We start from the raw sequence: 26,068 nt of genomic DNA, 5'->3' as shown, positions 1-26,068 counted from the left end.
TTCCAGCAGCACAAGAGGTCTAATTCCCTGCTTTAAGCCGCCAAACTGTCCCCTCACCCATCTACGTTTACGACAGGGTCAGTGACAGTTCTTCCTTTGTCAACGGAAGACCCACAGCCTTTGACCGGCCGAACTTAAGGTAAGGATTTATTTGTGATTTCGCTTTAGTTTGTGACCTGGTAAGGGGATTTGGGGGCTTGCCCCCGGCTAGGGGTTGTGACCTGGGAAGGGGGTCCGGGGCTTGCCCCGGCTAGGGGTTGCGACCTGGGAACTACTAAGTTAGGTTAGGTGGGTTTGTTAGGTTCTGTACCCTTTTACAAATCTCAAATGTGTTAAATAATCATAGTTGGCCTATGTTCAGCCACTTAAATGATCCATATATTTTTCCAACTGGTTAAATTGTTCTTATTTTGCATTTCTGACCATTATTATTGCTGTAAATCTATGGTTTATGACCTTCCCCCACCCTTAAAACCCCAGTATCGTACTGGGGCAGCCCATAATTGTCTATGTAATGGGGTCCAAAAACTCATGAATGGGTGGTTTGCCCCAACAATCAGAGTACGAAATGCATAAAACACAAGATAACGAGTAGGAAAAATATATGGATCATGTATTTGACTAGAAATTAAAGTGTCTTATATTTACTGGTTGACCTATAGGCGCCACCAAATCCCCCAAACTTAGGTCGCAAGGATGGTGAGGTTGCAGCTACCCAAGGAACTAACGAGTTTGAGCGGGACTCGAACCCCTGTCAGCAACGTTATCAAATAGGATATCACAATCCTAAAAAAAGCAAGGTTCATATATAGTTTAATTGCTAGCGAAAATGAAATTCGCTTTTAAGAAATGGACGAGTGCTGGCTAGCTTGTTGTCCTTCTCTATATGTTTAATGTGGGCTGGGTCATAATAACTTACGTATCAGTCGATTTAAATGTTAAGTATGTTTTTTTACTCGAGTCCATTGTTTACATTTGAGAGACTGAAGGGGACTTACTGTGCATGAGTTTTTTTCCATGGTTTGCAGAGCTTTCTGTGCATTTACAATGACATTTCTCTTAGGTGGTTTTTTTTAAACCAATTAACAGCTCACAAGTAGTTCTTCATGAGTTTCCATATGTTCTTTTACAACACTTAGCCCCACCTGCTCTTCTCTTCAGTTTCATCATGGACGGCGATGTCACCTATAACCTTGGCTGGACATTACAAACTTCGGTTAACTGGAGGTCTTATTGTTCGGAAGTCGCTTAAAATTACTGCCAGAACTTGCCGGGTATTGGTGGGCCTGGCATTGTCATCAACTGGCAGGAAGGTAAGGGCAAGAAAACAGGACATTTGAACAATCGAAGAAAGGAAGTGCTTAGTTTAATCCATTCTTTTTCAGAACTTTTTCAGGATGCCCCAGGTAGAACCCTGGTTTTAAGCCATGATGTTGACGTGGGGGTTGGTTCCCCTGTAAGAGTCCTTACCGTCTGAATGCTGTAAAATTGAATTAGGTCAGTAAGGAGATCAACTACAAGTTGAAGCATGACCTTATTCAGCCATTAGTGAATCCCCGGAGCTCTCCTATAGTACTGATGTGGAAGGCGGATGGCAAGTTCCGCATGTGTGTGGATTATCGAAAGGTTAATACCCACACCAAAGGTTATTCTTTCCCATTACCTCGTATTGATGACTGTCTGGATCGGATCGGATCTGCCAAGTTTATTACTAAATTGGATCTGTTGAAAGGGTACTGGCAGGTTCCATTGTCCGATCGTGCCCGTGAGATATCTGCATTTGTTACTCCTTTCGGACTTTACGAATGTAAGGTTATGCCCTTTGGCATGAAGAATGGTGCATGCACTTTTCAGAGATTAATAATGAATAGGGTCATTTGCAGTCTGGAAGGAACAGATATTTATATTGATGATTTCCCTACTTGGATGCTAGTTACTACTACCATGAGATCATGCTCTTCTATTGGTCGGCATCTACTGTACTGTATCCCATCGTGCATCTACGTATGGGCGTTCCTATGTCTTCACGTTTCGGCAACGGTATTGTACGCAATGACTTGGTGTTTGTGATTTCGCTTGCGTAACCATTTTACTGTAGTACCTACTGCTATCGTGTGTGATCCTACGATACATCATTAGCCATGGGTCCTAAGAAAGTTGCTGATGTTTAGGGAAAGAAGAGTATGATGATTTGCATGGAGATGAAGATGGAAATAAAGAAATACGAGGCTGGCATGCGGTTAAGTGTGCTCGCGAAGGAATATGACTGAAATCCATCTACGATGGGAACGATCCTTAAGCAGAAGGAAGCTATCAAAGCAGCAACACTTTTTAAGGGCGTAACTGTTTTCTCCAGCAAGTGGAGCCACCTCCATGATGAGATGGAGAGACTGCTGTTTGTCTGGATAAAGGACAAAGAAATGGCTGGAGACACTTATCACTGAAGCGATAATCTGCCAGAAAGCCAGCGGTGGGTAGTTACACCCTGACAAAAAATTTATCGGCTGGTTTCAGCTTCGCCGAAATAATACTCCTCAGTAAAGAGCTCCAGGTTTTTATTGCTAGAAAAATACAAATTCCCTCCAAATTTGTCATATTTCATAAGTTGAAATCTTATTGAAACCCCTTTTGGCTTGCCTTTTCTCCTTGGCTAACTTAATGTAATTTAACATGGGCAAACCTTTCCTCACATTCAAACACATCAATAAGCTTCCAAATAATGGTGTGACTAACGTTAACTTTGTGTTTCAGGGTGCAGTGCTGCTGAAGGCTATTAAACTGTAGTATAAACAAGTGTCCCTCGTCTGTACGTTGATGTCGAACATTCTATCTACATAGTATTTTGACTGCCTGTATCCACCGACATCATCAACTGGCAGGAAGGTAAGGGCAAGAAAAGACATATAACCCTTTTACCCCCAAAGGACGTACTGGTACGTTTCACCAAAGCCATCCCTTTACCCCCATGGACGTACCGGTACGTCCTTGCAAAAAAATGCTATAAAAATTTGTTTTTCATATTTTTTGATAATTTTTTGAGAAAATTCAGGCATTTTCCAAGAGAATGAGACCAACCAGACCTCTATGACAAAAATTAAGGGTGTTAGAGCAATTTAAAAAAAATATATTTCAAAATGTGCTGGGAAAAAAATAACCCCTTGGGGGTTAAGGGTTGGAAATTTCCAAATACCCCGGGGATAAAAGGGTTAAACAATCAAAGAAAGGAAGTGCTTAGTTTGATCCATTCTTTTTCAGAACTTTTTCAGGATGCCCCAGGTAGAACCCTGGTTTTAAGCCATGATGTTGACGTGGGGGTTGCTTCCCATGTAAGAGTCCTTACCGTCTGAACGCTGTAAAATTGAATTAGGTCAGTAAGGAGATCAACTACATGTTGAAGCCTGACCTTATTCAGCCATTAGTGAATCCCCGGAGCTCTCCTATAGTACTGATGTGGAAGGCTGATGGCAAGTTCCGCATGTGTGTGGATTATCGTAAGGTTAATACCCACACCAAAGGTTATTCTTTTCCTTTACCTCGTATTGATGACTGTCTGGATCGGATCGGATCTGCCAAGTTTATTACTAAATTGGATCTGTTGAAAGGGTACTGGCAGGTTCCATTGTCCGATCGTGCTTGTGAGATATCTGCATTTGTTACTCCTTTCGGACTTTACGAATGTAAGGTTATGCCCTTTGGCATGAAGAATGGTGCATGCACTTTTCAGAGATTAATAATGAATAGGGTCATTTGCAGTCTGGAAGGAACAGATATTTATATTGATGATTTCCCTACTTGGATGCTAGTTACTACCATGAGATCATGCTCTTCTATTGGTCGGCATCTACTGTACTGTATCCCATCGTGCATCTACGTATGGGCGTTCCTATGTCTTAACGTTTCGGCAACGGTATTGTACGCAATGACTTGGTGTTTGTGATTTCGCTTGCGTAACCATTTTACTGTAGTACCTACTGCTATGGTGTGTGATCCTACGATACATCATTAGCCATGGGTCCTAAGAAAGTTGCTGATGTTTAGGGAAAGAAAGTATGATGCTTTGCATGAAGATGAAGATGGAAATAATAAAGAAATAAGAGGCTGGCATGCAGTTGTGTGTGCTCGCGAAGGAATATGACTGAAATCCATCTACGATGGGAACGATCCTTAAGCAGAAGGAAGCTATCAAAGCAGCAACACTTTCTAAGGGGGTAACTGTTTTCTCCAGCAAGTGGAGCCACCTCCATGATGAGATGGAGAGACTGCTGTTTGTCTGGATAAAGGACAAAGAAATGGCTGGAGACACTATCATTGAAGCGATAATCTGCCAGAAAGCCAGCGGTGGGTAGTTACACCCTGACAAAAAATTTATCGGCTGGTTTCAGCTTTGCCGAAATAATACTCCTCAGTAAAGAGCTCCAGGTTTTTATAGCTAGAAAAATACAAATTACCTCCAAATTTGTCATATTTCATAAGTTGAAATCTTATTGAAACCCCTTTTGGCTTGCCTATTCTCCTTGGCTAACTTCATGTAATTTAACACGGGCAAACCTTTCCTCACATTCAAACACATCAATAAGCTTCCAAATAATGGTGGGACTATCGTTAACTTTGTGTTTCAGGGTGCAGTGCTGCTGAAGGCTATTAAACTGTAGTATAAACAAGTGTCCCTCGTCTGTACGTTGATACCGAACATTCTATCTACATAGGATTTTGACTGCCTGTATCCACCGACATCATCAACTGGCAGGAAGGTAAGGGCAAGAAAAGACATTTAAACAATCAAATAAAGGAAGTGCTTAGTTTAATCCATTCTTTTTCAGGAAGGTAAGGCAAGAAAAGACATTTAAACAATCGAAGAAAGGAAGTGCTTAGTTTAATCCATTCTTTTTCAGAACTTTTTCAGGATGCCCCAGGTAGAACCCTGGTTTTAAGCCATGATGTTGACGTGGGGTCCTTCCCCTGTAAGAGTCCTTACTGTCTGAACGCTGTAAAATTGAATTAGGTCAGTAAGGAGATCGACCTTATTCAGCCATTAGTGAATCCCCGGAGCTCTCTTATAGTACTGATGTGGAAGGCGGATGGCAAGTTCCGCATGTGTGTGGATTATCGAAAGGTTAATACCCACACCAAAGGTTATTCTTTTCCATTACCTCGTATTGATGACTCTGGATCGGATCGGATCTGCTAAGTTTATTACTAAATTGGATCTGTTGAAAGGGTACTGGCAGGTTCCATTGCACGATCGTGCTCGTGAGATATCTGCATTTGTTACTCCTTTCGGACTTTACGAATGTAAGGTTATGCCCTTTGGCATGAAGAATGGTGCATGCACTTTTCAGAGATTAATAATGAATAGGGTCATTTGCAGTCTGGAAGGAACAGATATTTATATTGATTTCCCTACTTGGATGCTGGTTACTACCATGAGATCATGCTCTTCTATTGGTTGGCATCTACTGTACTGTATCCCATCGTGCATCTACGTATGGGCGTTCCTATGTCTTCACGTTTCGGCAACGGTATTGTACGCAATGACTTGGTGTTTGTGATTTCGCTTGCGTAACCATTTTACTGTAGTACCTACTGCTATCGTGTGTGATCCTACGATACATCATTAGCCATGGGTCCTAAGAAAGGTGCTGATGTTTAGGGAAAGAAGAGTATGATGCTTTGCATGGAGATGAAGATGGAAATAATAAAGAAATACGAGGCTGGCATGCGGTTAAGTGTGCTCGCGAAGGAATATGACTGAAATCCATCTACGATGGGAACGATCCTTAAGCAGAAGGAAGCTATCAAAGCAGCAACACTTTCTAAGGGCGTAACTGTTTTCTCCAGCAAGTGGAGCCACCTCCATGATGAGATGGAGAGACTGCGGTTTGTCTGGATAAAGGACAAAGAAATGGCTGGAGACACTATCACTGAAGCGATAATCTGCCAGAAAGCCAGCGGTGGGTAGTTACACCCTGACAAAAAAATTTATCGGCTGGTTTCAGCTTCGCCGAAATAATACTCCTCTGTGAAGAGCTCGAGGTTTTTATTGCTAGAAAAATACAAATTACCTCCAAATTTGTCCTATTTCATAGGTTGAAATCTTTGAAACCCCTTTTGGCTTACCTTTTCTCCTTGGCTAACTTCATGTAATTTAACACGGGCAAACCTTTCTCTCACATTCAAACACATTAATAAGCTTCCAAATAATGGTGTGACTAACGTTAACTTTGTGTTTGAGGGTGCAGTGCTGCTGAAGGCTATTAAACTAGTATAAACAAGTGTCCCTCGTCTGTACGTTGATGCCGAACATTCTATGTACATAGGATTTTGACTGCCTGTATCCACCGACATCATCAACTGGCAGGAAGGTAAGGGCAAGAAAAGACATTTAAACAATCAAAGAAAGGAAGTGCTTAGTTTAATCCATTCTTTTTCAGAACTTTTTCAGGATGGCCCAGGTAGAACCCTGGTTTTAAGCCATGATGTTGACGTGGGGGGTGCTTGCCCTTTAAGAGTCCTTACAGTCTGAACGCTGTAAAATTGAATTAGGTCAGTAAGGAGATCAACTACATGTTGAAGCATGACCTTATTCAGCCATTAGTGAATCCCCGGAGCTCTCCTATAGTACTGATGTGGAAGGCGGATGGCAAGTTCCGCATGTGTGTGGATTATCGAAAGGTTAATACCCACACAAAAGGTTATTGTTTTCCATTACCTCGTATTGATGACTGTCTGGATCGGATCGGATCTGCCAAGTTTATTACTAAATTGGATCTGTTGAAAGGGTACTGGCAGGTTCCATTGTCCGATCGTGCTCGTGAGATACCTGCATTTGTTACTCCTTTCGGACTTTACGAATGTAAGGTTATGCCCTTTGGCATGAACAATGGTGCATGCACTTTTCAGAGATTAATAATGAATAGGGTCATTTGCAGTCTGGAAGGAACAGATATTTATATTGATGATTTCCCTACTTGGATGTTAGTTACTACCATGAGATCATGCTCTTCTATTGGTCGGCATCTACTGTACTGTATCCCATCGTGCATGTACGTATGGGCGTTCCTATGTCTTCACGTTTCGGCAACGGTATTGTACGCAATGACTTGGTGTCTGTGATTTCGCTTGCGTAACCATTTTACTGTAGTACCTACTGCTATCGTTGTGTGATCCTACGATACATCATTAGCCATGGGTCCTAAGAAAGTTGCTGATGTTTAGGGAAAGAAGAGTATGATGCTTTGTATGGAGATGAAGATGGAAATAATAAAGAAATACGAGGCTGGCATGCGGTTAAGTGCGCTCGCGAAGGAATATGACTGAAATCCATCTACGATGGGAACGATCCTTAAGCAGAAGGAAGCTATCAAAGCAGCAACACTTTCTAAGGGCGTAACTGTTTTCTCCAGCAAGTGGAGCCACCTCCATGATGAGATGGAGAGACTGCTGTTTGTCTGGATAAAGGACAAAGAAATGGCCGGAGACACTATCACTGAAGCGATAATCTGCCAGAAAGCCAGCGGTGGGTAGTTACACCCTGACAAAAAATTTATCGGCTGGTTTCAGCTTTGCCGAAATAATACTCCTCAGTAAAGAGCTCCAGGTTTTTAATTGCTAGAAAAATACAAATTACCTCCAAATTTGTCCTATTTCATAAGTTGAAATCTTATTGAACCCCCTTTTGGCTTGCCTTTTCTCCTTGGCTAACTTCATGTAATTTAACACGGGCAAACCTTTCCTCACATTCAAAACCCTCTAGTTTTAAAGATTTTAGAATGGCTTTTCCTTATTGGACGGAGAGGTATAACAGTTCAATTTTGTTGGGTCCCAGCACATGTAGGTGTGTCCGGGAATGAGAAGGCAGATTCACTGGCTAAGGAGGCTGCATCTGAGTTGCTGCCAAGAAGGTATCCCATTCCCTGTAATGATTTCTTACCTGACATCAAGAAATTGGTTTGCAATGAATGGCAACAGCAATGGGATAGTCAAGATGGCAATAAAATGAGGGAAGTAACAAATAACATATCTCCTTGGAGGTATGATATGATGCCCCGAAAATGGGAGAAGTCTTTGTCATCTCCCTATTGGTCACACTCGGTTGACACATGAGTTTCTGCTGAAGGGCCAACATCAACTATATTGTGGCAACTGTTTAGTATCTCTAACAGTAAGGCATTTGTTGACCGAATGCCCCAATTATAACAACTTGCGGAATAGATATTTGTTTGAGGCTCAAGGTGAGGGTGGCAGGTTCATCCTTGCCAAGATTCTTGGAAATGATGTGTCCTACCATGCAAGTGGCATTTTTAGATTTCTTTCAGAAGCAGGTCTTCTGAAAAATATTTAACTTTTATGACATTCAATTTTTATGATTTTAATTGAATACTCTTTAATTTTTTATTTTATTTCATTTTTTAATTTTGTATACTTAAATTAAATGTTACCGGCATCAATGACCTTAGATGTCAGGATGCCTGAAAACTTTAAATCATTCATTCCTCACATTCAAACACATCAATAAGCTTCCAAATAATGGTGTGACTAACGTTAACTTTGTGTTTCAGGGTGCAGTGCTGCTGAAGGCAATTAAACTAGTATAAACAAGTGTCCCTCGTCTGTACGTTGATGCCGAATATTCTATCTACATAGGATTTTGACTGCCTGTATCCACCGACATAATCAACTGTCAGGAAGGTAAGGGCAAGAAAAGACATTTAAACAATCAAAGAAAGGAAGTGCTTAGTTTAATCCATTCTTTTTCAGAACTTTTTCAGGATGCCCCAGGTAGAACCCTGGTTTTAAGCCATGATGTTGACGTGGGGGGTGCTTGCCCTTTAAGAGTCCTTACCGTCTGAACGCTGTAAAATTGAATTAGGTCAGTAAGGAGATAAACTACATGTTGAAGCATGACCTTATTCAGCCATTAGTGAATCCCCGGAGCTCTCCTATAGTACTGATATGGAAGGCGGATGGCTAGTTCCGCATGTGTGTGGATTATCGGAAGGTTAATACCCACACCAAAGGTTATTCTTTTCCATTACCTCGTATTGATGACTGTCTGGATCGGATCGGATCTGCCAAGTTTATTACTAAATTGGATCTGTTGAAAGGGTACTGGCAGGTTCCATTGTCCGATCGTGCTCGTGAGATATCTGCATTTGTTACTCCTTTCGGACTTTACGAATGTAAGGTTATGCCCTTTGGCATGAAGAATGGTGCATGCACTTTTCAGAGATTAATAATGAATAGGGTCATTTGCAGTCTGGAAGGAACAGATATTTATATTGATGATTTCCCTACTTGGATGCTAGTTACTACCATGAGATCATGCTCTTCTATTGGTCGGCATCTACTGTACTGTATCCCATCGTGCATCTACGTATGGGCGTTCCTATGTCTTCACGTTTCGGCAACGGTATTGTACGCAATGACTTGGTGTTTGTGATTTCGCTTGCGTAACCATTTTACCGTAGTACCTACTGCTATGGTGTGTGATCCTACGATACATCATTAGCCATGGGTCCTAAGAAAGTTGCTGATGTTTAGGGAAAGAAGAGTATGATGCTTTGCATGGAGATGAAGATGGAAATAATAAAGAAATACGAGGCTGGCATGCGGTTAAGTGTGCTCGCGAAGGAATGACTGAAATCCATCTACGATGGGAATGATCCTTGGGCAGAAGGAAGCTATCAAAGCAGCAACGCTTTCTAAGGGCGTAACTGTTTTCTCCAGCAAGTGGAGCCACCTCCATGATGAGATGGAGAGACTGCTGTTTGTCTGGATAAAGGACAAAGAAATGGCTGGAGACACTATCACTGAAGCGATAATCTGCCAAAAAGCCAGCGGTGGGTAGTTACACCCTGACAAAAAATTTATCGGCTGGTTTCAGCTTCGCCGAAATAAGACTCCTCAGTAAAGAGCTCCAGGTTTTTATTGCTAGAAAAATACAAATTACCTCCAAATTTGTCATATTTCATAAGTTGAAATCTTATTGAAACCCCTTTTGGCTTGCCTTTTCTCCTTGGCTAACTTCATGTAATTTAACACGGGCAAACCTTTCCCCACATTCAAACACATCAATAAGCTTCCAAATAATGGTGTGACTAACGTTAACTTTGTGTTTCAGGGTGCAGTGCTGCTGAAGGCTATTAAACTGTAGTATAAACAAGTGTCCCTCGTCTGTACGTTGATGCCGAACATTCTATTTACATAGGATTTTGACTGCCTGTATCCACCGACATCATCAACTGGCAGGAAGGTAAGGGCAAGAAAAGACATTTAAACAATCAAAGAAAGGAAGTGCTTAGTTTAATCCATTCTTTTTCAGAACTTTTTCAGGATGCCCCAGGTAGAACCCTGGTTTTAAGCCATGATGTTGACGTGGGGGGTGCTTCCCCTTGTTAGAGTCCTTACCGTCTGAACGCTGTAAAATTGAATTAGGTCAGTAAGGAGATCAACTACATGTTGAGGCATGACCTTATTCAGCCATTAGTGAATCCCCGGAGCTCTCCTATAGTACTGATGTGGAAGGCGGATGGCAAGTTCCGCATGTGTGTGGATTATCGAAAGGTTAATACCCACACCAAAGGTTATTCTTTTCCGTTACCTCGTATTGATGACTGTCTGGATCGGATCGGATCTGCCAAGTTTATTACTAAATTGGATCTGTTGAAAGGGTACTGGCAGGTTCCATTGTCCGATCGTGCTGGTGAGATATCTGCATTTGTTACTCCTTTCGGACTTTACGAATGTAAGGTTATGCCCTTTGGCATGAAGAATGGTGCATGCACTTTTCAGAGATTAATAATGAATAGGGTCATTTGCAGTCTGGAAGGAACAGATATTTATATTGATGATTTCCCTACTTGGATGCTGGTTACTACCATGAGATCATGCTCTTCTCTTGGTCGGCATCTACTGTACTGTATCCCATCGTGCATCTACGTATGGGCGTTCCTATGTCTTCACGTTTCGGCAACGGTATTGTACGCAATGACTTGGTGTTTGTGATTTCTCTTGCGTAACCATTTTACTGTAGTACCTACTGCTATCGTGTGTGATCCTACGATACATCATTAGCCATGGGTCCTAAGAAAGTTGCTGATGTTTAGGGAAAGAAAGTATGATGCTTTGCATGGAGATGAAGATGGAAATAATAAAGAAATACGAGGCTGGCATGCGGTTAAGTGTGCTCGCGAAGGAATATGACTGAAATCCATCTACGATGGGAACGATCCTTAAGCAGAAGGAAGCTATCAAAGCAGCAACACTTTCTAAGGGTGTAACTGTTTTCTCCAGCAAGTGGAGCCGCCTCCATGATGAGATGGAGAGACTGCTGTTTGTCTGGATAAAGGACAAAGAAATGGCTGGAGAGACTATCACTGAAGTGATAATCTGCCAGAAAGCCAGCGGTGGGTAGTTACACCCTGACAAAAAATTTATCGGCTGGTTTCAGCTTCGCCGGAATAATACTCCTCAGTAAAGAGCTCCAGGTTTTTATTGCTAGAAAAATACAAATTACCTCAAAATTTGTCATATTTCATAAGTTGAAATCTTATTGAAACCCCTTTTGGCTTGCCTTTTCTCCTTGGCTAACTTCATGTAATTTAACACGGGCAAACCTTTCCTCACATTCAAACACATCAATAAGCTTCCAAATAATGGTGTGACTAACGTTAACTTTGTGTTTCAGTGTGCAGTGCTGCTGAATGCTATTAAACTGTAGTATAAACAAGTGTCCCTCGTCTGTACGTTGATGCCGAACATTCTATCTACATAGGATTTTGACTGCCTGTATCCACCGACATCAACAACTGGCAGGAAGGTAAGGGCAAGAAAAGACATTTAAACAATCAAAGAAAGGAAGTGCTTAGTTTAATCCATTCTTTTTCAGAACTTTTTCCCTCTTAATGAGAGAATGCCTTGATGAAGTCATTGAGCTTCAGCACGGCATTTCATTCCCGTGCTGAATCTTGGTGACGGGCAAGAGCGCTCTCGAACTTGGGGAAATTGCTCCCCCAGTTCTAATCTAAATTTCTCTTTCATCTTTTTCTTCCTCTTTATATGGCTTCAACCTTCTCCTAATATTATAAACTTTCCTTCATGTTGCTGTCCCAACCTTGAGTAAAATTTCCCATATGTATGTGTATATATTTACATGTGTGTTTATTATTATTTTTTTTTCCTCTCTTTTTATGGCATGGATGTTTCTACATCTGTTATTGCCACTTGGGCGGATGTTTCTACATCCGGTATTGCTGCCTGCTTTGATGAATGGGAAAGGTGTCACGGTTGGGAGGTGTTTGTGCTCAAAGCTATATGTGAGAGTATTGGATGATCTCAGCCATCCCGAAGATGGTTTGGACCTTTTTGGCGGAACTATTCTCAAGTGTTGGGTCTTCGGAATCCAGGGGGATCCAACGCTTGGGATAGGACTCTCGGCTTTTGGCCGGAAGCCTGTCATTACAGATATGGGGAGGATGATTCCATAGTTTCTTGGTCTCAGTCTAACAGGCGGGTTCAGCTTACACCTGTACCTCTATATCTGTTTTGATGCTATCCTTTGGGTAGGGTATGGAGTGGACCATCTGGGAAGTATACTCTCACTGTGCCGGTAGTGGAGAGTGTAAATTTCCTTCCCAACATGTGATGCCTTAATGTTCTCAAGCAGGTAAACCAAACTTAAAAAAATCACTCTTCTCTCTTCTTTTTTATGATGGATTCTTGTAAAAATGACCCCACCTCCCCTGGATATGCTGACTCGCCCCCGGCACTGTTGACGACCTCTGGCAATTCATTTAAAGAAAACTCCGTTGACGACGTAGGAACTAAAAAGGACTATTCTTTAAACACTCGGAAAAAGGGTAATTTGGGCAACACAGGAAAATTGAATGTCCTGCACATTACCCAAATCCCATTAGAAACTAATTATGATATGCTACATAAAATATTTGAGTGTTATGGATTAATAAAAGAAATAGAATGAAACTTCAAGATAATAATTGGGAATCTTGGTTATCATTTAATTGTCATGAGGAAGCATTTAATGCAAGCCGTAATATTGTTGATATTAAAGTAGGTAATATGAGTGTTAAGGGTGCTCTGTGTGATGGGGCACCTAAAGATCTGGATGTCTACAGACCAGCAGACTGGGCTGATAAAGATAGAGGCGGATATGCCATCCCAAAGAAACCCAAAACCACCAATGTGGCTTCTTGCTCAATCTGTAGGAGGTATGGAAAATTATTTCAAGGTCTGCAAATTTCTTCAGAGGAAGGTAGGTACGATCGCACCAGGAGATATATCTCGATTCGGTAAGAAAAGTTACTTGATAAAGGGCAAGTCATACACACAGTCTGTTATACTGTCCAATTTGAAGACAGTAAATGATGATATAAAATTGGACATCAAACCCCATCTAAACTTTAGCTATGGAAGGGGAGTGGTTTTTAATAGGGATCTGTATGAATTTACTGAAGAAGAGATATTGACTGTGTCCTCTATCAGTGTGGAAAGTACATAAAGTACCTGGAACATCAATGATTGTTCTTACTTTCCAGGATGCCGATGTACCTTCCCACATAGACATAGAAAACGAAAGGATCAGAGTTCAACCTTTCAAGCAAAAGCCACTGCAATGTTATAATTGCTTTAAATTTGGACATCCTTCCAAAGTTTGCAATAGTGAAAGAATTTGTAATACTTGCTCCAATATTTACCATGGGGAATGTACATTTGAGGCAAGGTGCTTAAACTGCAACTCTAATCATAAATCTAATGATAGGAGCTGCCAGTTTTATAAGTTAGAAGAGGCTGCCCTCAATAAATCAATTATTGAACATGTAAGCGTGGGGCATGCTAAGAGATTATTAAATAAATCTAATACTTATGCAATGACATTAAAAACAGGAGAAAAAGTTCCTCGGGAATCATCTCACCCACCTACTACTGTAGGTAGTTCTCGAAAAAGGAATTCACCATCTATTGATAAAGTGCTGCATAAGACAAGAACATCTCCTCCTAAAGATTTATCATTGAGTATCAACAAAGACATTGCCCACCAATATCAAACCTTTGTCCCCCATTACAAAGGATAGTACTACCTCTCCCAGGCCATATCCTTGCCTGATTTAATGGAGATTCCACCTGACACTAAGTTATCAGGTGTACCTGTAGTGGGGAAGGTACAAAAACCTGGTAACTTACAACCTACTAATCGTGAAAGAGACACACTTCCATCTCTCTCACCCCCTTCCATAAGAAATACTAGAATTATGACATCAAATAAATATGATGTTTTGTCTGTTGATGTTGCCGATCAACCAGAAGATAATTTAAATAAATCAGAAATTCAAGTTGAGGTCCACCATCCCCCTCAACAAATAGATAAAAAAGATACAAAGAAAAACACCAACGTAAAACCCAACATAACAAGACCACCTCTGAAGAAACCTACAGGTAATAATGTTAGATTAAAAACTGCTAATGTGAAGACCTCATCCAAGATGTCTTCCAGAAATAATCCAGTTTTCTCCTCCATTTTGCAGTGGAACTGTCAGGGTTTGAGGGCGAAATATGAAGAACTTAACCCTGGATAGGTACGGTCCTCGGACACCCCTTTAAGGGTATACTCGGACGCGAACGACCCCGACGCCAAAAAAAATTCTTGAAAAATCAGTTTTTGCAGTAACCTCCTTTTTTCTTTTGCCAAAAAAAACTTCAATGAATGCTTAAAACAACTGTATAGATAAATACTACTCATCTGCAGAAAAACTATTTATTAAAAATATTTTAAAAAATTAAGTAGAAAAAAAAAAAGACCTGACATAAAAATTCATAAAAAAAAAGTTTATACATATATACACAAATCCTTTTAGGAATTGATTCTTGAATGTTTAGGACACATCTTGATGTATTTTGGATGAAGTCAGACCCATGGAGGTGAAGATCTGAAATGAGAAAAAAAGGGTAACTTTTTTTGGCCAAAAAAATTTGTCCAAATTTCATGAATTTTTTTGGGTACCCAAATGAAATAGGAAGTGGCTAATTTTTTTAGGGAATAAACATATGTTATCCTAAAATAGAAATATGTAAAAAAATCTTCATTATTTTGTAAATTACATTTATATCAGGGGCCATATCTAAAGGTAATTTTTTGAGTACTTAGAAATTCCGTAAAAAAATACATATATTTAATATATAATATGATATTTATGCAGGTAAAAATATACCAAAATATCACAAATTCTATAGGGAACAAGAATATATATAGATAGGGCAGCTTACGCTTCGGATATGTCCACAAAATGGCCGCCAACCACACTGACTCAGACTCCCTAATCTGCCACTTGAAATGTAGGAAGGGTATGTCAATTTCAAGGTGTTATTTACTAATCTAATTATTATTGGATATGCATAAAAATTGTATGGTGGGTTGCTGGATAATTGTCGATTATTTTACGCCTATAAAATTAAAATTCTGACCCAAAAAAAATTTTTTGAAGGGAAATAAAATCGAAAAAAAAAATGTAAAACAATATTTTAGCTAAAAAAAATTGATGATATTCAATCAAAAAAAAAGTAAACAAAATTTTCCGACAAATAAACATCTAGAGGAATCATTACTCTGTGATAGTTCCTTAGTACGTAGTAATTTTGAAAGAATTGGGAAAAAACGAAAAAATGGCAATCACCGGAAAATCGAACACATACCTATATATACGCCATATCTGGCTAAAAAAAAGATAGGCATGGGTAGCCAGATCATCTAGAAACACTTTCCAACACTATAAAAATATAAGTTTTGCGACACTACTTGCCAATTCCTTACGGTAACATGACTAAGCAAAAAAATGCAAAACAAATAAAAAGGGGCACTCGCGGAAAAATGGCTAACATTCTAATATACGGCATTTCAGAAAAAAAAAAATTCAGCCACGTGCTAGGCAAACCATCAAGGCACATTTTCCGACAAATAAACATCTAAATGAATAATTACTCTGTGATAGTTCCTTAGTACGTAGTAATTTTGAAAGAAATGGGAAAAAACGAAAAAATGGCAATCACAGGAAAATCGAACACATACCTATATATACGCCATATCTGGCTATAAAAAGAAGATAGGCATGGGTAGCCAGATCATCTAGAAACACTTTCCAACACTATAAAATTATAAGTTTTGCGACACTACTTGCCAATTCCTTACGGTAACATGACTAAGCAAAAAAATGCAAAACAAATAAAAAGGGGCACTCGTGGAAAAATGGCCATTCTAATATACGGCATTTCAGAAAAAAAAAATTTCAGCCACGTGCTAGGCAAACCATCAAGGCATATTTTCCGACAAATAAACATATAAATGAAATATTACTCTGTGATAGTTCCTTAGTACGTAGTAATTTTGAAAGAAATGGGAAAAAACGAAAAAATGGCAATCACAGGAAAATCGAACACATACTTATATATACGCCATATCTGGCTAAAAAAAAAATAGGCATGGGTAGCCAGATCATCTAGAAACACTTTCCAACACTATAAAAATATAAGTTTTGCGACACTACTTGCCAATTCCTTACGGTAACATGACTAAGCAAAAAAATGCAAAACAAATAATAAGGGGCACTCGCGGAAAAATGCCCAACATTCTAATATACGGCATCTCAGATAAAAAAAAAGACATGCACGTGTTAGCCCAACCATCAAGGCACACTTTCTAACACATAAACATGAAAAAAAAAATCAATAATATACGGCAATTCCTTACTACGTAGTAAATTTTTACAAATATTGAAAAAAAACAGAAATTGGCAACCGCAGTTAAATACCCAATATACCAATAACTACGTCGTATCTGACAAAAACAAAATCACGCATGGGTAGCCAGATCATCTAGACACACTTTCCAACACTAAAAAAGCAAAAGTTTTACGACACTATTTCGCAATATCTTACGGAAAAATGACTTGGCAAAAAAATGAAAAAAAATGAAAAAGGGACACTCGCGGTAAAATGCCCGACATTCTAATATACGACATCTCAGATAAAAAAAAAGACATGCACGTGTTAGCCCAACCATCAAGGCACACTTTCTAACACATAAACATGAAAAAAAAATGAATAATATACGGCAATTCCTTACTACGTAGTAATTTTTACAAATATTGAAAAAAAAACAGAAATTGGTAACCGCAGTTAAATACCCAATATACCAATAACTACGTCGTATCTGACAAAAACAAAGTCATGCATGGGTAGCCAGATCATCTAGACACACTTTCCAACACTAAACAAGCAAAAGTTTTACGACACTATTTGGCAATATCTTACGGAAAAATGACTTGGCAAAAAAATGAAAAAAAATGAAAAAGGGGCACTCGCGGTAAAATTGTCCTCGTGCTGATGAACGACATTTTAACTAAAAAAAAAAACATGCACATGGTAGCCAAACAATCCACCAAGACTTTCCACAACTGATAACCTATACAAGTTGCACCATTCTACGACAATTTCATAATACGTAATAACTTTGATAATTATGCAAACTACCCTAGAAGGGTAAACTCGGACGCGAACGACCCCGACGCGTCTCAGAAATCGGGGAAGGAGTACAGCTACAGCAATGCACATCTGGACACTACTAGAGCGTGTAGGGGAGACACCTCCTGCAGGTCGATCACCCACATATTCAGTCACGGGGGTGAGTCACGTGAGAAAAACCTGTTTTTTTTTGACGCTCGGGGTCGCAAACGACCCACCGTACCTATCCAGGGTTAAGCTCCTAATTCATGAGCACTCCCCCATAATTGTATGTCTACAGGAAAGTATGCTTGATTCTAACACTCCTAGTCCTCGAGAGTATGTTAGCTATAGAACACCATATAATCAACAAGCAGGGAGCCATGGCGGAAGTCTCGTACATTCGTCGAGATGTTCCCCAAATACCCATGTCTATACGTACAACCCTGCAGGCAGTTGTTGTACAAATTGATATGGGAGAAAAAATACAATATGCTCTCTGTACTTATCTCCAAATGATAATATTTTATATGATGATTTAGCAGAAGTCATTCAACAACTCCCTCAACCTTTTCTCTTACTGGGAGATATGAATGGTAGACATCCTTTATAGGGTGATATTTTAGCAAACACAAGGGGCAATATTATCTCATCAATTGGGGAGAATGAGGATGTGGGACTCCTTAATACAGGAGAGCCCACACACTTCCATGTTCAGACAGGTACTTTGTCATGCATTGACCTTTCAATTGCAAGCTCTAACTGCCTTCTTGATTTTCATTGGAGGACATTAGATGATTGGCATACTAGTGATCATGCACCAATCATTATAAACACCAACAAGGGTCCGCCTTTGCAAAGATCGCCACGTTGGAATCTAGACAAGGCAGACTGGGTTAAATTTTCTGAGCTAAGTGAAATCGAAGGGAGAGCAGAACAGTTTGAAAGTATTGATGATGCTATAGACCTACTGAATGGAACTCTTCATACAGCAGGAGTTAATTCAATTCCCAAAACAACTGGGTTATTCAAACGACGACCAGTCCCGTGGTGGTCTTCAGAACTAACTGCACTCCACAGAGCCACAAGAAGATCTCTAACACGATTGCGTAGACGCAGAACTGATGAGAATTTAATCATGTACAAGAAATGTAGAGCACAGTTCCGTCGTGCCATGAAAGAAGCAAGGCGCCAGTCATGGATGTCTTTTGTTTCCAACATTAATAGTAGAACACCATCGGTTGTGTGGAGGAAAGTAAAAAAAATAGCTGGCAAATTCACCCTCAACCCACCACCAGTGTTGAAGGTGAATGGTCTGTATGTAACTGAAGCAAATGATGTTAGCAATGCCCTGGCTAGTCATTTTTCAAATGTATCCAGCAAGTGTGTAGGAGCCCCTGGTCACCAGTATAGGAGCAACGAGGAAAAGAAAATTTTAAATTTTGTAACAGGAAGGGAAGAGTCATATAATTCTCCTTTTACCGAAAGGGAATATGATTCCGCTCTTACTAATTGTAACAATACAGCCCCGGGACCCGATGGAATTCCATATGCAATGATTAAACATGTACCTTTCAATACAAAGTTATTTATTTTAAGCATTTTTAATAGAATATGGCATGATCATAGTTATCCAAGTGTTTGGGAACTAGCCATTATTTTAGCCTTTTTGAAACCCAGTAAGGACAATTTTTTAGCAGCAAACTACCAACCTATTGCATTGACATCTTGTTTATGTAAAATCATGGAGAAGATGGTCAATGCAAGACTGATTTGGTACCTTGAAAAGAAGAATATTTTATCACCCATTCAATGTGCATTCAGGAAAACGCACTCAACGACTGATGTGCTGATACAACTTGAGTCCTCCAGTTGTGAAGCCTTTGCTTCCAAACAGCACCATTTGACAGTCTTTTTTTTTTTTATCTTGAAAAGGCATATGATACCACATGGAGATACGGTATACTTAAAAGAATCCATGAGTGTGGATTGAGAGGAGAGCTACCACTATTCATCCAGTCATTTCTTTCACATAAGAGTTCCAAGTGAGAGTTGGGGAAGCTCTATCACAGAGTAAATGCCAGGAAGGAGTTCCTCGGGAGTGTGCTGAGTCTTCAAGCAACATTTGTGGATGAGATATCCATATCATTTGCTGGGGCCAGAATGGCAATGGTTGAGAGAAAAATCCAACTCTCTATTGATAAAATTATCCATTGGGCCGATATGAATGGATTTAAGTTCTCGATAAGTAAAACTACAATTGTCCATTTCTGTCGTATACGGGGAGTACATCCAGACCCGGATATATACATCAAAGGTCAACGGATCCCATGTGCAAGTGAAGCTAAATTTTTAGGGTTGATATTTAATTGTAGGCTTACACGAGTTTCTCACTTGAAAGCATTAAAAGCTAAATGTGTTGAAGCTATGAATCTCTTAAAAGTATTATCCCATACATCATGGGGGCAGACCGCAATAAAATTTTAAAATTATACAAGGCCTTGATATTTTCCAAAATTAGTTATGGATGCGAAATATACTCGTCAGCAACCCCAAGCCGGTTAAAAATATTAGATTCAATACATCATGCTAGCATTAGATTGTCCACAGGAGCCTTTAGAACTTCGCCTATCACAAGTCTCCTTGTTGATGCTGGGGAGTTGCCTCTAGACCTTTACCGAATGCCCTCTATTATTCAGTATTGGTTTAGATTGCAAAGACTCCCTAATTCTTCTGCCTTTCAGACTGCAAGCCTTGTAAGACACTCGACCTACTTTGAGCTGCACCCAAAATCTCCTCAACCTTTTGGGTTTCGGGTGAAACAATTATTAAACAATCTGGATTTAATTAGAATTAATGTGCTTCCATTCAAGGTATCAACGCCTCCATGGAAATTACCTGACATATCTTTTTGTAAATACTTTATTGGAGTTAAGAAGAATATGACTGACTTAGAATCCAGGTCTCTTTTTATGGAACATGTCGAAGAACATAGGGGATTGACTTTTATATATACTGATGGCTCCAAATCTGATGCTGGCGTTGGATTTGGAGTACATAGTAATGATTTTAATTGTAGAGGTGCACTTCCTCTAACAGCTTCCATATTTACTGCCGAACTGTATGGCATACTAACCGCTATTGAGAAAATAGCTTTGGAAAATGAGGGTAATTTTACCATTTTTAGAGATGCAAGGAGTGTTCTTCAAGCTTTACAAGTTTTTAATTCTAGTGACCCTCTAGTTTTAAAGATTTTAGAATGGCTTTTTAATATTGGACGGAGAGGTATAACAGTTCGATTTTGTTGGGTTCCAGCACATGTAGGTGTGTCTGGGAATGAGAAGGCCGATTTACTGGCGAAGAATGCGGCATCCGAGTTGCTACCAAGGAGGCATCCCATTCCCTGTAATGATATCCTACCTTACATCAAGAAATTGGTTTGTAATAAATGGCAACAGCACTGGGATAGTCAAGATGGCAATAAAATGAGGGAAGTAACAAATATCATATCACCTTGGAGGTATAACATGATACCCCGAAAATGGGAGAAGACTCTGTCGCCCCCGAATTGGTCGCACTCGGTTGACACGAGTTTTTGCTGAAGGGCCAACACCAACCGTATTGCGAGGACTGTTTAGTACCTTTAACAGTGAGGCATTTGTTGACCGAATGCCCTAATTTTACTAACTTAAGAAATAGATATGTTTGAGGCTCGAGGTGAGGATGGCAGGTTTATCCACTATGCGAGTGGAATCTTTAGATTTATTTCAGAAGCAGGTCTTCTGAAAACTATTTAACTATTGTAATAACTTCTTAACTTCTATGGTTTTAATTAAATTCTTTTATTTTTCATACATAATAAATGCTAAAGGCGTCAATGACCTTAGATGTCAGGATGCCAGAAAACTTTCAATCAGCCATCAGTGAATCCCCGGAGCTCTGCTATACTACTGATGTGGAAGGCGGATGGCAAGTTCCGCATGTGTGTGGATTATCGAAAGGTTAATACCCACACCAAAGGTTATTCTTTTCCATTACCTCGTATTGATGACTGTCTGGTTTGGATCGGATCTGCCAAGTTTATTACTGAATTGGATCTGTTGAAAGGGTAGTGGCAGGTTCCATTGTCCGATCGTGCTCGTGAGATATCTGCATTTGTTACTCCTTTCGGACTTTACGAATGTAAGGTTATGCCCTTTGGCATGAAGAATGGTGCATGCACTTTTCAGAGATTAATAATGAATAGGGTCATTTGCAGTCTGGAAGGAACAGATATTTATATTGATGATTTCCCTACTTGAATGCTAGTTACTACCATGAGATCATGCTCTTCTATTGGTTGGCATCTACTGTACTGTATCCCATCGTGCATCTACGTATGGGCGTTCCTATGTCTTCACGTTTCGGCAACGGTATTGTACGCAATGACTTGGTGTTTGTGATTTCGCTTCCGTAACCATTTTACTGTAGTACCTACTGCTATCGTGTGTGATCCTACGATACATCATTAGCCATGGGTCCTAAGAAAGTTGCTGATGTTTAGGGAAAGAAGAGTATGATGCTTTGCATGGAGATGAAGATAGAAATAATAAAGAAATACGAGGCTGGCATGCGGTTAAGTGTGCTCGCGAAGGAATATGACTGAAATCCATCTACGATGGGAACGATCCTTAAGCAGAAGGAAGCTATCAAAGCAGCAACACTTTCTAAGGGTGTAACTTTTCTCCAGCAAGTGGGGCCACCTTCATGATGAGATAGAGAGACTGCTGTTTGTCTGGATAAAGGACAAAGAAATGGCTGGAGAGACAATCACTGATGCGATAATCTGCCAGAAAGCCAGCGGTGGGTAGTTACACCCTGACAAAAAATTTATCGGCTGGTTTCAGCTTCGCCGAAATAATACTCCTCAGTAAAGAGCTCCAGGTTTTTATTGCTAGAAAAATACAAATTGCCTCAAAATTTGTCATATTTCACAAGTTGAAATCTTATTTAAACCCCTTTTGGCTTGCCTTTTCTCCTTGGCTAACTTCATGTAATTTAACACGGGCAAACCTTTCCTCACATTCAAACACATCAATAAGCTTCCAAATAATGGTGTGACTAACGTTAACATTGTGTTTCAGGGTGCAGTGCTGCTGAAGGCTATTAAACTGTAGTATAAACAAGTGTCCCTCGTCTGTACGTTGATGCCGAACCTTCTATCTACATAGGATTTTGACTGCCTGTATCCACCGACATCATCAACTGGTAGGAAATGTAAGGGCAAGAAAAGACATTTAAACAATCAAAGAAAGGAAGTGCTTAGTTTAATCCATTCTTTTTCAGAACTTTTTCAGGATGCCCCAGGTAGAACCCTGGTTTTAAGCCATGATGTTGACGTGGGGGTTGCTTGCCCTGTAAGAGTCCTTACCGTCTGAACGCTGTAAAATTGAATTATGTCAGTAAGGAGATCCAACTAAATGTTGAAGCATGACCTTATTCAGCCATTAGTGAATCCCCGGAGCTCTCCTATAGTACTGATGTGGAAGGCGGATGGCAAGTTCCGCATGTGTGTGGATTATCGAAAGGTTAATACCCACACCAAAGGTTATTCTTTTCCACTACCTCGTATTGATGACTGTCTGGATCGGATCGGATCTGCCAAGTTTATTACTAAATTGGATCTGTTGAAAGGGTACTGGCAGGTTCCATTGTCAGATCGTGCTCGTGAGATATCTGCATTTGTTACTCCTTTCGGACTTTACGAATGTAAGGTTATGCCCTTTGGCATGAAGAATGGTGCCTGCACTTTTCAGAGATTAATAATGAATAGGGTCATTTGCAGTCTGGAAGGAACAGATATTTATATTGATGATTTGCCTACTTGGATGCTAGTTACTACCATGAGATCATGCTCTTCTATTGGTCGGCATCTACTGTACTGTATCCCGTCGTGCATCTACGTATGGGCGTTCCTATGTCTTTACGTTTCGGCAACGGTATTGTACGCAATGACTTGGTGTTTGTGATTTCGCTTGCGTAACCATTTTACTGTAGTACCTACTGCTATCGTGTGTGATCCTACGATACATCATTATGATGTTTGTATGATTAGGTAGGAAGTTCTATTAACCATAATAATTACCTGGAACAGAGATGTATAATCATTAGTAATTATTTCTCAGCTGATCTCATCTTCGTCGCTGTATGCTTGATGGATAATAATACGTTGGTATTAATAAAATACGTCTTTAATGTATAAAAGACTACATTATGAACTTCACTTTGTGACAGCTGACTCTCAAGTGTATATGGAGCGTCTTACACAAATCTCACAAACCAAAACATTGCTAAACAAAAGAGCATCGCTCTGAAAAGACTTAAATCCTACTCCAGCATAAATCATAAAGAATCACATCTTATCTGAGGTAACCAACAAATGTTTGAATCCTAATACCAAAACAAATCATTACTCTTATGATCAAAGCATAACATGTCTTATTCATGCAATATGATGCAATGTTGCGCAATACCTGAAACACTTGAAATAACATAGTACATTGTTACAATAATACATAACAGTCTCCTCCCCCTTAACTTGACATTGTAAAAATATTCATAAATCTAATCTCTCAGGGGGCTTTCCTCTCTTAATCCTATTAGGAAGCACTTTAACCTCATCTTGTACTGGTACATGAATTGGTTCTGAATCTACATTGGATGTTGGACCATCTTGGTTAATACTTGACTCATTTGATCTAACTACTTCTTTAAGTTTCTCATCTCTAACATTCACATGCTCTACTGTCTTTCTGTTTAACGGCTGTAATTGATCAACATGACGTTTTACAACATTATCACCAACACGAACATCATAATGTAAATTTCCTATCTCTCTTACAATCTCTCCTGGTACCCACTTCTCTGGAGTGTTGTACGATCTTACCATGACATCAGACAAAGGTAAAAAATGTCTTACATTAGGAAGCTTTGCTATTTGTTTATACCCTTTATCTTCTAAATCACTTTGCAAACTTGGATACAACAAATCTAACTTACACCTTATCCTCCTTCCCATCAACAAATTTGAGGGTGCCACGCCTGTTGTGCTGTGCGGCGTTGTTCTATAAGACAATAAAAATTTTGACACATGCAAAAATATATTACTTGAATTTGCTCTTCTACACTTCATATTGTGCTTAAATGTTTGGACAAATCTTTCAGCCTCTCCATTAGTAGATGGATGATATGTAGCTGAAAATGTATGCTTAATACCATTGACATTACAAAATTCTTTAAACTCTTGTGAAGTAAATTGTGGACCATTATCTGTAACAATTCTTTCTGGAATACCATGCGTTGAAAAAATTTGCATTAACTCTTTTATTGTGGCGTAAGACGTTGTCGTCTTCATTGGGATAATTTCTGGCCACTTACTGTAAGCATCTACTACTATCAAAAACAAATAATTCAAAAAAGGACCTGCAAAATCTATATGCACTCTTTGCCATGGATACCTGGGCAACTCCCACGGGTGCATTCTAGCAAATTGAGGATTGTTTTGTTGCATAACACAATTCATACAATTCTTTATATAACATTCCACATCTTTATCTACACCTGGCCACCATACAAAAGTTCTCGCAATTGACTTTGATCTTACAATACCTTGGTGATCAGCATGTATTTCAGACAAAACCTTATTTCTCAGTGAATTAGGAATAACTACCCTGGAACCTCTCATCACTATTCCTTGTGTCACACTCAGTTCATACCATATATCCTTATACGGTTTACAATTTTCCTCCTTTCCACATAAGTCCCTACCTGTCATTAAACTCTCCAAAACCTTACTAAGTACTGGGTCTTGCTTGGTACTGTGTGCTACATCTTTTGCAGTTATTGGTACATTACATACTGAAATTAATAAAACACTGTCATCATACTCTTCTGGAGCTTTGTCTACGGGTAATCTGGATAAAGCATCTGCATTACCCATATTTGATGTTGGACGGTATTCTATATCATAGTGGTACGCTGCTAACGTAACTGCCCAACGTTGTAGTCTTGCAGCTACCAACGTAGGTAAACTTGCTTTTGGACCCAATATTGCTAATAAAGGTTTATGATCTGTAACAAGTGTGAACTTTTTCCTACCATAAAGATACATATGGAATTTTTTAACTCCATAAACTAATGCTAAACCTTCCTTTTCTATTTGAGAGTAATTCCTTTCTGCCTTGTTCAATACTCTAGAAGTGAATGCAATTGGTTTTTCTGTTCCATCTGGCATTACATGAGATAATACTGCACCTAGACCTATGTTTGATGCATCACAAACTAATTTAACTGGTAAATCCATTCGATAATGTACTAAGAATGTAGGTGATGTTATTTCCTGCTTGATTCTTTCAAAAGATTCCTGACACTCTTTTGTCCACTTCCATTCTACACCCTTATTCAACAGATTATACAATGGATGTGCAATTGTAGACAAATTCTGAATGAAATTCCCATAAAATGTTACTAAACCTAGAAATGATTGTAATTCCTTAACATTTTCTGGCACTTTTGTTGATTG

General features: G+C 39.5%; 1 long non-coding RNA gene across 1 annotated transcript; it reads left to right on the top strand.

Moving 5' to 3' along the window:
* Positions 1 to 22,758, top strand: LOC137652543 (uncharacterized). The gene is made up of 8 exons (XR_011046360.1): positions 1 to 139; positions 1,162 to 1,313; positions 2,752 to 2,883; positions 4,620 to 4,751; positions 6,233 to 6,362; positions 10,121 to 10,252; positions 11,687 to 11,818; positions 22,632 to 22,758. It is a non-coding gene; the product is annotated as an uncharacterized lncRNA (long non-coding RNA).
* The last annotated feature ends 3,310 nt before the right edge of the window (positions 22,759 to 26,068 follow it).

The sequence above is a fragment of the Palaemon carinicauda genome, chromosome 13 (assembly GCF_036898095.1).
Source record: "Palaemon carinicauda isolate YSFRI2023 chromosome 13, ASM3689809v2, whole genome shotgun sequence".
In the NCBI taxonomy this organism is placed as follows: Eukaryota; Metazoa; Arthropoda; class Malacostraca; order Decapoda; family Palaemonidae; genus Palaemon; species Palaemon carinicauda.
Note: the sequence above shows the minus strand (reverse complement) of the source record. Positions and strands in the feature narration are given on the sequence as shown.